Source organism: Cryptomeria japonica, chromosome 3, assembly GCF_030272615.1.
Source record: "Cryptomeria japonica chromosome 3, Sugi_1.0, whole genome shotgun sequence".
NCBI lineage: Eukaryota > Viridiplantae > Streptophyta > Pinopsida > Cupressales > Cupressaceae > Cryptomeria > Cryptomeria japonica.
Genome location: NC_081407.1, coordinates 402,674,382 through 402,689,838, shown reverse-complemented (window position 1 = coordinate 402,689,838; position 15,457 = coordinate 402,674,382). Strand labels below are relative to the sequence as shown.

Genomic DNA, 15,457 nt, shown 5'->3' with positions numbered 1-15,457 from the left:
TCAAGTGACTGATGACTGTGTAATACAGAGTCATTTTCAAATTTTGAAATGACTGTGTAATACATAGTCATTTTCAAATGACTGATGACTGTGTAATACATTAATCATTAATGTACATTGTAATTAATGACTGTGTATTACACAGTCAATTGTGAAATACTCATAGTCATTTGAAATGACTGTCAACTGTGTAATGTCAATGTGTATTAAAGTATTTCATTTAAATTTAAATTTGAAGTTAAAAACTTAAAAAAATACACAACCAATTAAAAATTTTAATTTTAGAGAGTCATCTATTAATAGATGACTGTAAATAAAATACAGTTATACAGTCATTGTAATTTTTGGATGTTTGTGATTTTTTTTGGTAACAATGTTATTTATCTCTAAATGTTGCCTCTCTTTTGCTAGGTTCTTTTCCACATCTTTTTGAAAGAAAATGGATTCAGCTTCTACAGTTAAAGTTGGTGGCAAAAAGAGAGACCCTTGTTGGAAACATGGGAGACCAGGTCCAAAACGAGGAGATGTTTTTTGCAACCATTGCAAAAAATTGTAAAAGGTGGCATTAATAGGTTCAAATATCACCTTGCAAAAATTCAATGCCGAGATACCACAAGCTGTACGGAATGTACTGAAGAGGCTACGAGAGATGCAATAGCAACGCTTGAAGCATATGATCAAAGGAAGGCAACAAAAAAGAGAACAGCAGAGGCAATGGCAGCCCCAAGGGCAGATTTGAGTTCCATGGGGTCACATACAGATGTGGGGACATCTGGTTCTTCCCTTGGGCCACGGATACGAGCAAAGGGAACTTTGGACAGCAACATGGAAAACTTCTTTATTCCACGTAACACTCCTGGTGCACAACCTGGATTGCTTGGCACTGCATGGAATAAAGAGGCTCACCAACAAGCCAAGGTGGCGTGTGCTAGATTTTTTATCTACAACGATGTTCCGTTCAATGCTATTTCTAGTCCATCTTGGGACCAATTGGTCACCGCGTTGACTGTGGCAGGTAAGGGGTTCAAATCCCCAAGCCGTTACGAGGTAAGTGGACCGTTATTGCAGGATGAGGTCCAAAACACTCATGCATTAGTGGAAGAGCAAAGGACTATTTGGGAAAAGAATGGCTGCACCATTCTTTCTGATGGATGGACAGATGGTAGGAACAGGACACTCATCAACTTTCTAGTTGCTTCAGGAGGACAGTTAGTATTTTTAAAATCAATTGATGCCTCCAATGAAGTGAAGAATGTGGAGACCTTGTGCAACATGTTGGATGAAGTGGTGATGGATGTGGGAGTGCAGAATGTCATCCAAGTTGTGACTGATAATGCAGCTGCATATGTGGCAGCCGGCAAACTTCTAATGGCTAGACATCCGACATTATTTTGGAGCCCTTGTGCTGCCCATTGTCTTGACTTGCTCCTTGAGGACATAGGGAAACTAAGTTGGGTAAAGAAAGTGGTTGAAGATGGAAGGAATATCACCAAATACATCTACAATCACACATGGGTCCTGAATCTTATGAGAGAGCACACTGAAGGTAAGGATCTTGTGCGGTCGGGGGTCACACGCTTTGCTACCAATTTCCTCACCTTGCAGAGCATACTTGCTACATTGCCCAACCTGAAGCGGATGTTCGTGAGTGAAAGATGGTTGGGGAGTCCTTATGCTACAAAGCCTGAAGCAGAGAAGGTTGTGATTGCCATTTTTGATACTAATTTTGCCAAGATAGTGGAGGAGATCATCAATGTAAGTTTTGAAACTTTAATTGATGATTTATTATTTAATTTTCTAATATTTCAATCTGCTGATTTTGTTAGATTTTTTATATCTAGGTGTCGGAACCGTTGGTGAGGGTGCTACGAATGGTGGATGGGGATCATAACTCCATGGGGTATCTATATGAGGCCATGGATAAGGCCAAAGAGGCGATTCAACACTTGTATGGGTCAAACAAGACCAAGTATGAACCCATATGGCGCATAATTGATCGGAGGTGGAACCATCAACTCCACCAACATATTCATGCTGCTGCCTACTTCTTGAATCCCAAGTTTTTTTACTCTCCGAGTTTCAGAGCAGATGCAGAGGTTAGAATTGGCCTTGACAGATGCATTCGGAGATTAGTTGATGATGAGATCCTTCGAGACCTGATACTTGATGAGTTGCAGAGTTATAAGAAGGCCTTAGGGGAATTGTTTTCTTCACCTGATTGCAAACGTAGGAGAGCCACCTTACGACCAGGTAAAAAAAAACATATGTTTAATTTTTACCATTTATTTCTCTCTTTAAGATTATTGAAATCTTTACAAGTTATAAATCACATTTTGTATCCTTGCAGATTTGTGGTGGGAAGATTATGGTGCCACAACGCCTAATCTTCAAAAGCTTGCCATCCGCATATTATCACAGCCTTGTAGTGCTTCTGGTTGTGAGCGCAACTGGAGTGTTTTTGAGAACATCCACACAAAAAAGCGCAATAGGTTGACTCAACAACGCTTGAATGATCTTGTCTATGTGCGGTACAACATTCGATTACATGAGAAGAAGGTGCTAGGGCAAGATTCACATGAAGCACTTGACTTGGATGACATTGATCCATATGCAGCAGAATGGGTTGCTTCTCCTGATGATGTTGATAATGATTTGGATCCATTCCTTACTAATGAGCAGCTGAGTGAGTTGGAGAGGGCAGGAGAGGAATGGGATGCGGAAGTGGCAGCACGTGAGGAGGAGCAGGAGGTTGATCATGCAGCAGAGGCACCTGTTAGTGTTGAGGATGTTGCCACTACTTCAGCACCACCCATCCAGCGGCCACAATCTGTTTTGAGCTTTAGTCGTAGACGCAATTTATGATTTCTTATTTTCATTGATACCAAACTTTGAACTTGATATGTAATCAGAATTTCAGAGGTTCTTGTTTTGTGGTCTATGACTCTATAACTCTATGAGACTGTCACTATGATACGTTGATATGTATTGAACTCTTATACATATGTTGCACTTGGTTTTTGGTTTATGCTATGATACTTGCATTTGTTGCTATGTATTACCAAAAAAATTTGATTTATATATCATGGAAATCATATATGTTATACAAATTTGGTGTAAATGTGTGTTTTTGAATTATATATAAAAAAAAAATGTATTTTCAAATGTTCGATAAAGTTGCCGAGTTTTTTGCCGAGTTTTGGCGAGTCCCGAGTTTTTAAAATTTTTTGGCCTTGCCGAGTTATTGCAAAATCCGAGTTTTTCATCTATGATTCAAATGGTTGCATTCATTAGGAGAAATCACACAAAACTTCTAGACCATGGAACTAAAGTTTTATTTGGATCGAGAACTTGTTGTACTACGGGGAACAACAAATAAAGCACAAACAAATTGTATTGACTAAGAGAATGTAGTGGATTTTTCATTATGGGCAAGCAATGTGGGCAGCTTAGTGGTCGGTGACTAAAACAAAACTTGTTAAAGGCAAGAATGGCATATCATGTGGATGTACAAAGCACCTTGGACAAGCATAGTAAAGTATTTAGCAACATTCCTTTAGAGAGACCACCAAATAGAGGCTTTGAGCATGTCATTGAGCTGGTTGAGGGTATTAAGCTTTATTATCACTACTACCTATCATCACCTTAGGAGACATACAAAGGAAATCGATAAGGCCATTAAGGAACTACTAGAAATGGGGCACATTAGACCCAACTCAAGTCTCTTGCTTCCTTTGTGGTCTTGGTGAAAAATGAAGATGGCACAATGTGGGTTTGTATTGATTATAGAGCATTAAACAAGAAGACTATCAAGAACTAATACCTCATTCTCAGGATTTATGAGATAGATGAGCTACACAAAGTAGTCTATTTTTCAAAAATAAATCTTAAATTAGGTTATCCCTAGATCAACGTTTGAGAGGAGGATATTCATATAACGGATTTTCGATGTCACTAGAGGCTCTATGAGCTTGTTGTCATTTTATTGAATTTGACAAATGCTCCAGCAACTTTCTAGTCATGCATGAATCAAGTTTTTTTATCAATTGTCTTCTTTGTTGACATTTTGATCCAAAAAAAAATGTGGGAGGAGTACCTATGACATATTGTTTTAAGTGTTGGAATTTTGGAAGCACAAACCTTGTTTGCTGCTGAGTCAAAGTGAGTTTGCTATGATAGTGATCGCGTATCCAGGTCACATCATTGACACAAAGGGAGTGAGATGGACATGGAAAATATTAAGGCAATTTGTAACATGCTTCCCTTGACGACCTTGACACAATTGTGTGAGGATTCTTTGGCCTTTGCCGCCACTACACGTGAATTTTTTAGGGGTTTCTCCCAACTGTTCAAGCCTTTAATTGACCTAACAAAGAAGAGTTCTTTGCATGGACCGTGGATGCATAGTGAACATTTGACATCTGAAAAGAGGTAATGAGCTCGTGTGGAATGTCAACAATTTTGGATTTCACTCTTTCTTACACTTTGGAGTGCAATGCAGTAGAAGGAATTGGGGCCATGCTCATGCAAAACAAGCACTCGATTGCTTTTGAGAGTTGAAAACATAAAAAGGTGGAAAGATGATTTTCCATCTATGATATGGAAATGTTTGCTATCATGTATGTAATGGTAGAAACTGATCACAATAATTTGATATATTTTCTCAATAAGAAGGATTTAAATGAATGGCAACAAAAGTGGGTGCAAACTCCAAGCATGTGATTTTGATATTGAGTATGTTAAAGGAAAGAAGAATGTTGTCATTGATGTGCTATGTAGAATGCTGAATATATGTTCAATGTCTCAGATTTCTGTAGATTGGAAGAATGAAATCATAATAGAGTATGCCAAGAATGTCTTTGCAACTAATGTGCTAGAATGAAAGTTGTTGGACAATAGGTACGTTATTTGCAATAAACAAATTCTCTTCAAGGGAATAGACTACTTGGTATTAGAATTAAGGATGAAGGGAAAGATTTTGTAGGTAGTTGATGATACTCCCCTAGCGGACCTCCTTGGGTATTTCAGTACCTACAAGTAGATTAGGGAAATGTTCACATGGAAGGGACTCAACGATGATTTCCTCATCCATACCAAAGGATGCATCATATGTTAAAAGAATAAAATGGAGTAGACATTCCTTGTAGGTCTTTTGTAGTCCTTAATTTGGAGTAGAAATAGGAAAAATTTCTTGATGAATTTCATCACAGGATTTCTTAAAATCCAATCTAAGGATTGCATATGTGTTGTGGTGGACAAGCTAACAAAGTATGCATGTTTCTTTGTTATCTCTTCAAATTTAAAGGTGTCACAAGTGGCTGATTTGTTCATCGAGGAAGTGATGTTGGAAATAAGCCACACTTGGATTGACGATGGGCTGGCCAAAGAAGGGCTAGTAGCTCACTTGGGAGAGCACTCCAACAAAAAATAGAAAGTCCTAGGTTTGAGTCCTATCTAGTCCATATGAGCCGTAGTTCAACTTTTGGTATCAAAGCTAGGCTTGGAGCCAAGCACCTGTAGTGTGGCTTAAGGGAGGGTGTTGGAAATAAGCCACACCCAGACCGACGAGGGGCTGGTCAAGGAGGGGCCAACAGCCTAGTTGGTAGAAGTTAGAACACTCCAACAGTAAATTGAAGGTACTAGGTTTGAGTCCTATTTGGTCCATATGAGTTGTAGCTCAACAATTGATGAAACTCTATGGAGGATTGTATGTATGTTCTTGTGGACAAACTAACAAAGTATACGCATTTCTTCATCATCTCTTCAGATTGTAATGCATCACAAGTGGCTGATATATTCTTCAAGGAAGTGATGAAACTCCATGCACTACCCAAGGGCATTGTGAGTGATAGGGACAATTGTTTCATGAGCTTGTTTTTGCAAGAGCTCTTCCTTTTGGTGGGAACTAAGCTCACCCTAGCATTAGCTACCACTTGCAAATAGATGCCCAGATCGAGATAGTAAACAAATGGGTGGAAGGGAATTTGAGAAATTACTTTGTTGGGTTTCCAAACCTTCAGTGATATTAAATACATTTGCACTTGGTCCCTAACTCCTTGGTTTCTCCAATGCCTCAATTTCTTGAATTCTTGCAATGTCTTTGGGGGTCTTGTGTTTGAGGTTTTCGAGGGTCATAATGAATTGTGGTTGAAACTATTCAGTTTAGGGTTTTAGATGTAGGAGGAAATTTGAGTTGTGTATACGTGATTTACATGTGGTGAGTTCATGGCCTTCTTTCTCGGGTTTTGAAAATTTTGGGATTGGCACTTTTGCACCAAGTGCCAGAGTTTTAGGTTTCCTAAAAATTGGAACTTGTACTTCCTTTGCTTCCTCCCCTTTGGCCTAGAGTTTCAAGTTCTCCCAGAACCTTGAGCCCTAGTGCTACCTAGGTATTCTTGAGCCTTGACACCCAATTCTCCCTAGACACCAAAATTTGGGGGTTTCTAGGGATCTTTGCACTTAGTGCAATTTTTTCAGCACTCCTTGAAACCTTGAACACCAAACTTTTAAGTCCTCAGTCTCCTTTCTCTTTTGGGTCCTAAGCCCTGATGTCAGTCTCCCGTTTGGACTCAGGGCTTTTGGAGTAACCCATAACCTTTGCACCTTGTCACTAAGACCTCTTGTTCCAAATCTCCTATCCCTTTTGGATCCCAAACCCTTAAGTCCTAATGCATACCTTGACCTTAGACTTTTGGGGGTTCCATGCACTCTTTGCACTTTTGTGCCCATTCCTTGGTCCTCTTGAAAATTCAAACTCCACAAGGTTCTCAAACTTTTAGGAGTTGATTGCACTTTTGCACCCTATTCCTATGTTCCTTGTTCCTTCCATTTCCCTAGTTCTTGTCTTTCCTCCCTGCATTCCTCCTCGAGACTTCTGATTTCCACTACACCTTAGCACATGTTTGCAAGTTCCACAAGGGCCTAAAATTTATGTGTTACTGAATCAACCCAAAAACCCCTTACTCAACACATTCCTCCCACCTACTCTCCCACTCTTTCATACTCAGCTACTAGGAATGCTGGATGACCCTTGAGAGTTTCTCTTGTAGTCTTTGCATGCTTGTCCCAGACCTAGCATGCCATGAACTTAAACACCATTAATGTAAATGTGAAATGCAAATTAGATTGAGTGTTTCTCCTTGCCCCCACAATATGATTGGTGTGTTTGGGCATGATTGCTGCTCTGTATCTTAGTTAGTGATGCCCAAGAGATATGGGCGCACATTGTTTTTCTTGTGAATTCTGAACTTTTGGGATTTCTTGTTGGCGTGCATTTTAAGATTTTGGGTAGGTTTTGCACTTCCCTCTCCTTTTGGTTGAAACTTGCAAAGGTTTATAAAGCCCCAAAATGTAATTGTTCAAAGGGTTGATGAGAAAACGATAAAAACAGGAGCATAACAAAGGAAGGAATTTGCAAAACAAACATCTAAGGATTTTTAGCTTCTAGCACTGGTTAAATTTTTTTTGGTATTTTAATGATTCGGGTTTTTCCTAAATTTGTAATGAATTCATTGTAATCTTTGAAGAATGCTTTAAAGTGCAGAATTTATTTTGATTTAGTGTCTACATATGGATTTTGTTCATTTTTGGTATTTTGAATAAGTTGGCTGGCTGGACAACTATACAATCATGTTTTCAAGATAATAAAGGAAATATGTAGGTCTGTCTATAGAATACTAAATAGATTACTTATAGTCTTTTGTGACATCTTCATTAAAGAGTTACCTAGTGATTTCAGTCATTGCATCTTTTTTGTATGAATCTGTAACTCTGTTGTGCAGTTGGATATAGGCATCCGTTCGATAGAGGTTCTACCACCCATCATCCTCAACACACTTGAAACAACTTAATTTAAACATCTTTTCAGTCTGTGTTGATTTAGTGTTTTCCAACTGCGATGTCTAAATGTGTATAACATCATTAGGGGCTATCAAAAATCACATTCTTAGACAATTAATGTGGTAGGGGTATTTGTTTTGTTAATTTACTTGACCTTATATGTTGCAAATCAACAGATAAATATGAAGTGACAACTTGAATAGGGGTATACCATGCATAGGGTATGGTTTGTATGAAGCCAAAAATTTGTTCCCTATAGTTATATCTATTGCTTCACTTTAAGGAAGCTCCCTTGGTTTATCAGAGCTAGAAGTTGAAGGAGGTTTTGCTCGCCTTAGCAATTGGTTCAGTTGCCCAAACCTAATCATAAGTTGTTGTGCTTTGGGTAGAATTTTAAACATTTTCATATCATCACGCCTTCCTTTCAATCCTTATGTTCCCATCTCTTCCTTCTCTTTGGTGTGCTTTCAAACTTTGTCCTCCTTGTTCACCTAGTTCCTCTTTGGACCTGTGGGAATTTTGATGATGACCTATCACCTACCTCTACGAAAGTTTTAGTGGGTATCCTGACCCATAAATCCCTAGAACCTTGCCATATTGCTCCTATTGACATATGAATCCTTAGATCTCCATTGTCTTGCATCTTGACACTCTAGAATCCCATCCTTGAACCTTTGGTGTTGGACCTTAGGAGAATTCTCTGCTCATCCTTTAGGCATATATTTCCTTAGAACCCTGCACCAGGCATCTACTTTCATAGAACCTCGCTATTTGAATGAAGGACTTCACTTGCCAACATGACTGATTAGAACTGCCATTAATAGGCTCAGATTTGAATGTAATGAAATAGTGGGAAGCTTTCTGCACATGCTAGGTCTTCAACCCCTAAATAGGATATACAACTTTGTTAGCTTGGATTATCTTTGGACATCATCCCAAGCCCAAAATTGTAGAGTCAAGTACTTGTGTTCACTAATTGGATTTGTGGACAAATGCCATTAGGTTTTGGAGATCAGTGCATGAAGCCCCATTGGTTTCTTGGAGTTCAAAGGATGAAACCCTTTTGGATTCTTGAATGCAACTTCACATAGAAGTTGTGTCTGCACTCCAAGCTTAGTGGATTTTGATGTTTCGACATGTCAACATTTAGAATATTTTTTTGAATATATTTGTGATCATTTTAGTCTTAGTTAATAATAGACAATTGAAGGAACAAATATTGTAATCACTAAATGAACCATTTTAATGAAATACTATGTTCTAGCCAATTTATATATGCAGATCTATATATTTTATGTTGGCATTTCAGATCTAAGTATTTTGAATTAATGTTTTGACATTTTCATTGCATTGTTCTAGATTTGAGCAATTTATATGAACATTTAGTTGGGGGTCGTTTCATATGCTCAGTCCAAGTAGGATTGGCTTAGCTAAAGACCCAAGGTGGTTGAACTTGACTGCCTTACTCTAGAGCATGATCATGTCAAGGGAAAGCTTTGAGAGGTAGTTCACATTGTCAAAAGTTTGAGATAAAAGGAAATCATCATTAAGAATCATTTAATGCAATCGATAAAGGAAGTCTGCATTTTGAGCTGTAATGAAGTACTTGAGATATATTGGGACCACCTCTATAGGTTTAGTTGGAGCATATGTATCTCCAGGGGCATCTTTTTCCTTGACACTTCCTTGATTTTGCATCTTTTTTTTCTTAAGCTATGTTAGATGGGGCAAAATTTTTTTGTGCTGACTTTGTTGTCTTTGAACTTTTTATCTTAGGTAGTGTACATTACATATTTTTTATAAACAGTTACATGGACACCAATAGTTGTGTTTGAGCTGACAATTTGGTCCTTTAAATGGCATTTCCATTGTTGGGTAAGCATGTTTATTTTAAGATAGATCCTTCCTATACTATCAAGTATCAAGCATTGTTTGAGCACTACACATGAAATAAAATTGTCGTTCTCTATAATTATGTGTAATTGTTCATTGTTATGAATTGTGATATCAATCATTCATTTGTAATACAACTTGTGGTTTGCTAGCATATATTTTGTAGTTAACAATTAGTGAATGGTGGATGTGTTGTGTTTCATTTTGTGGGCCCCTGTGTGTATGGAAGGTTCTCCTTTCCCAACATGGTGGGATGTCTTGTTTGAGGAGACAAAGGTAATACAAGAATTGCACAACATATATCATTATTGTTGTTTGACCACATAACTTTTAAACATTACATTAATCATTGTGTTGGTCACATATGTAAGTACAATCCCTGCTTCATTTGAGGTATCATGTCGTGTTTGTTAGAGAAGCACAATGTCATAATTAAGTGACTCTAGTAACTTCAGGAATTGAATTAGCCTAATTTGTGCATATTGATTCTTGTTTTTTGACTGATATTTATTCTTGTATATTGACCATTTTTCTCCCTTGCTCCTAGTATATGCTTGTTTTATGAATAATTGTCTTTTTCTAACATACTGTTGATGCACATAATATATAAAAAGAAGAGTATCGAAATAGCTTCGCCTTTATTTTTTAATCTGGAATTATGCATTTGAAGATTTGTTTTTGTATCGAATTCTATCTTGGTTCATCAATTTTGATCATGTTGTAATAAGCTGGACCAATTATTTAAACCAAAAATTTGCAACCTTTACAGATTTTGATACACAGGCATTTTTGTCAAACAGTTTGTATGCTGCTGGTCTAATTATGTTTTTTGCAATTTGTTTGGTAGAATGTGATAAATAAATCATCATAACATTACTCCACAATGTTTAAAATTGATAAGGACTTATTTACACACAATTTATTGCATGGTATAGGTAGCACACAATTTTTTTTGTAATTCCTTGTATTGCTGCTACAAAGAACTCAACTCAGAAATTGCATATAAGACTGTAAAATTGATAAATTTTCAATGTTATCAAATATCACTGCTGACCAGCTGTATGAAACTGTCAATAATCCCAAAGTCAAACAGAAATTCTTTTGCTTCCCTTATGGTTGTAAGACCTCTTCTTTCATGGTATGACTCCTTTCTAACCTGTATGGCAAACCATTAATGTGGAGCAATTCCTTTTTGTAGATCAGCGTCTAGTCTATACAATACACAAGGCATCGATTTCCCTTCCTTCCTATGCTGCGACAGATTTGTCTATATCTGAGTCCCCTTTGAGATGCCGCATCACCCCTTTATGGGCCCACTTCATAGTATGACATTATTAGAAAAGTAGCATTATAGTTTTATAGGTCCCACTTTCCTCTTTTTATCCTTGTAAAATCTGCAGTTCTCTTTATTGTGGCCTGCACAGGCTTTTGACTAGGTCTTTGACCCCTAAATCTGCCACGATTTCTTTTTAAAAAGGAATTTAAGCTTGTACAACGACTCTTAGGCTTTCAAATAGGTGCAACTATGACCAATCAGTTCAAATAAATTATATTAACTAAATATATACCTTTTATCTTCTAAACACACAACAAAATACTCCGAAGCTCTGAAGTTTGGGAAATATCAATTTGCTCCAAATGTCAACTCTAAATGAGCACACCTCTGCAATTGGCTAGGGAAGATCTTTCACTCCTGAAACTAATCTTTGTTGTAGATTTTTCATCCTCAGGCAGTAAAACTTTGCTTAACTCCATAACAGGGGTTAGCTTGAAAATATTAAATGCCATAATGAATTAAATAAGTACCTTCTATTTTTATATCTCTGTGGAACTTTCTTAAAATTATATTTTAAAATCACTTTATAAATATAGTCCCTTTTTTCTCCATAAGTGACTTAATTTTATCTTTACCTTTCCAACACTTTATTCCCTTGAAATTCACCTTATTGAATAATTAATATAAGTTGTCTTTTAATTTTACTTTTTTCACAATTTAACATGTAATTAGTTAATTATTAAATTAATTTCCGCACATCTAGCCAAAGATTTGAAAAATACAAAAAGAGCCCAAGGTAAATTTTGACTGCTTCAACATAATCAGAAACTCATTGCAGATCCGATCGAATAAAAATTGACACTTTCCAAAAATAGAATATTCCTCCACGAAGTTTGGAATGCAGCAATTGCTTCCGAAAAGCATCAATGGACCTTCTTGATCCCTTGCACATAACAACAATAATTGAACTCCATTTTGACAAGGATGACACTCTCCAAGAAAGTTGGGTCTCCTGAGGATACTGGGAAGGTTGATGTGTGTTTTGTGACACTCACCAACATAGAATAAAATACCAAGTATTCTATCCTCTTGAACAAGGAAACCTCAAATGCTAAACAATGTGATCAAATAAGGCAACCCCAAGGTTTACAAGGCGACTTTGCAATGGATAAACTTAGTGAATGATGTGATTTGCTGTTCTCACAAAGGGACTTACGCTTTTCATTGGAACTGGAATACTGGTACAGAGGAAAGAGTAGGCATCAATGATTTTTCATCATGTTTTAAGATTATGGGTTCCTATTCCTTCAAAGCCTACAAAACCCTTAAGCCTACACAAGGCTAAAACCTTCAATTTTGGTAACCAACAGTCAAAACCCTTACCAAACCTTTGAGACAACCTTGAATATGTCCACATGACATATACAAACCCTCCATGGCTTCCAAGAGCAGAGATCTAACCAACTTCTATGATTTCTTTAATAAGTTCACCCAATTCTAGTAGGTTTCTGAAACTGATAAAATGGCGATAACTTGCAAACCAGACCTCATATCTAAAATCTAAAACCTGTTTTGGATACCCATTTGAAAGTTATAAAACATTTGTAAAACAGAGATATGGTTGTTTTGGAACATGTGTCTCAAAATAGGACTGCTACTCTGAAAAAACCTAGTTTCTGAACAGGGTGACTGGAAAGATTCGACCATTAGACAACTTAAACGACCTTTTCTTTTGACCTCGTAAGAACGAAAAAGTTCTGTAATTCAATTATCTTTCCAACCATATAAGGCTCAACCCCTCATCATGTCCGTACAGGCCGTACCAAACAAAAGAGCAGCAATAAAAATCTGAAAAAAACTATGAATGCAAGGGTAGAGATAGATTTTATTACTTCAATCAAGCCAAATCACATCCAATTGATCCATGGTCGATGGGGAAAGGTTAAATACATGTCTAAACATCCCCCCCAACAGTTACAAACCATATTTCAAACTCCAGCTACCCAAAACCACCTTTTTTACAAAAATGACAACTTTGCAACTTTGTGATTTATGATCATTGACCTTCAATGACTTCCTAAGACTCTAAACCATTACACATATATTTAAAGAGGTCTAATAGACCTTAATACAATGATAAAATGCCATTGGGAGTCATTTACCAACTCTTGGTATCCCTACGACAACATTGACAAGATTTTGGAATTTTTACAAAATTGACCCCAAAAGACTCTCTAAGACTCCGAATCACTACAAACACATTTAAAATGGTCCTGTTGTCATTTTATGACACCCTTGGTCCATCAGTGAGAACCGATCAGAGATATGTTCTATGGACCAACGCTGCCTTAGTTGATCAAAGAGAAAACAATGGAATCATGAAGTATGAAGTGTTGTCTTGCTGGAACTCCCAAGTTCCCAAGTTCCTAAGTCTTCTCTTCCTCAACCTCGGAACTCCGGAACCCCCAAGTTCCCAAGTTCCTAAGTCTTCTCTTCCTCAACCTCGGAACTCCGGAACCCTCAGGTTCCCAAGTTCCTAAGTCTTCTCTTCCTCAACCCCGGAACTTCAGAACCCCCAGGTTCCCAAGTTCCTAAGTCCTCAACCCCGGAACTGCGGAACCCCCAAGATCCCAAGTTCCTAAGTCTTCTCTTCCTCAACCGCGGAACTCTGGAACCCCCAGGTTCCCAAGTTCCTAAGTCCTCAACCCTGGAACTTCGGAACCCCTAGGTACCCAAGTTCCTAAGTCTTCGCTTCCTCAGAACTCCGGAACCTCCAGGTTCCCAAGTTCCTAAGTCCTTAACCTCGGAACTCCGGAACCCCCAGGTTCCCAAGTTCCTAAGTCCTCAACCCCGGAACTCTGGAATCTCGGAATCCCGAAATCCCAAGCCTAAGTCTTCCCAACTTCGGTAACCTGTGTTTCCGAAGTCTTCCCAACTTCCTTCTGGCTTGCAACACTTCCAGATGGCGTGATCAACACTCAAGGCTCTTAATGCTCCAACAACTTTTGCGACTTGTATACCTTTTGTTTAGCTACAGGGGCGCATTTAATGATTTTTGTAGGATTTCCATCAAGAGAAGTATAGGGCCATGCTTATTTGTGGTTACTTATGTCATGCTTGCATGCTCTGAATTTGGAATGTCAGTCAATCCACCTTCTAGAAGTACCTTTCTTCTTGGGATTGCATTTTCAAGGTATGGCCAGGTTGCTTGCATGTACACAATGTTAGGTTCATGCACTTCCCTGCATTCCCTGACTGACATTTCCCTGCACACACAAGGGTCAAGGCTTCTCTCCCTTGACCAATGGTCTCTCCTATGCGACTGGTTTTCTATATAAGGCTGTTATGCCTCATTGTAAAGGGTTCTCTCCCTGCTGGCTTGAGCTATTCTATGCTCTTTCACTTCTCTTAAAGACTTGTATTTATCTTGCATTTCTGCAACTGTAAGTTTGGCCATTGGCCTTATAATGAATTGAAATCATCATTCTTGCCTTACTTCAACTTATGTATGTTGTGTATGTGTTCTTACCTTCATTGTAAGTGTATGTTTGTGGCTTTCTTTCACATATATGCTGTGCTTACCTGTTTCTGGGTGTGACTTGTGGGAAACCTTCTCCCCTCTTGACATTCAGCAAGTGCTAACCTCCATACGTGCGTTAAGGTCATTCATACAACTGAAGTTTGTGCATCTCTTGGGTATTTCAGTTGATTCTTTGTGCCATTTTGGGTGGGGAGAGAAACATCTCTTATCTTGGTGCATCATCTCCTTTCATTTTTAGCATTTCTCTCTTCCCTTTTTCTCTGCAAGCTGTTAGGATAGGTTTAGAAGTAAGATTTGAAGTGTTGAGTTGGTTCAACACCTGCACTTGGATTGAGAAGGAAGTTGGCCTTCTCTAGAGATTCAACCCCCTTGCGCAAGGTCCCATACTTCGGGGTTGTTTCCATGTTTCACAAGGTTGCTGAGTTGATAGCTCAGCAAGGGTGCAAGCTTTTGTGATAACAAGTCCTTTAGACCTTATTACAATGTTGAAACACTAAAAGTAAATCAAAACCCAAAAGTTACCTCATGGAGGCATGAAGGGCATGGGGTGCCCTGCACCAAATACTAAACTAACTTGAACTTCAAATAAAAGACAAAAAGGATAAGCTTATAGAAATCGAAGCTAAACCTAAGGACAATGAAGATAATGGATAGTGCTTAGATAGACAAATTCCTTGTGGAACTACTTTCTACTTAACTAGAGATAACTCAAAACGCCATAGAAAAAGTGCAATCTTCTAAGGTAGTGAAAGATTTTCATATTGCAAACATCCATCCAAATACCCAATGCTGGCGCAATCCAAATGAACATCCACAATCGGACTATTGCCAAAATAAGGTTTAGACTAACCGTACACTGCAATTTGCAATCAACAAACTACAAATGGATGAACCAAGGAATTCATCACATA

General features: G+C 38.0%; 1 protein-coding gene across 1 annotated transcript in view; it reads left to right on the top strand.

Moving 5' to 3' along the window:
• Positions 1-15,457, top strand: part of LOC131045104 (uncharacterized) — a 153,384-nt gene that overhangs the window by 50,056 nt on the left and 87,871 nt on the right. The window lies entirely within an intron of this gene.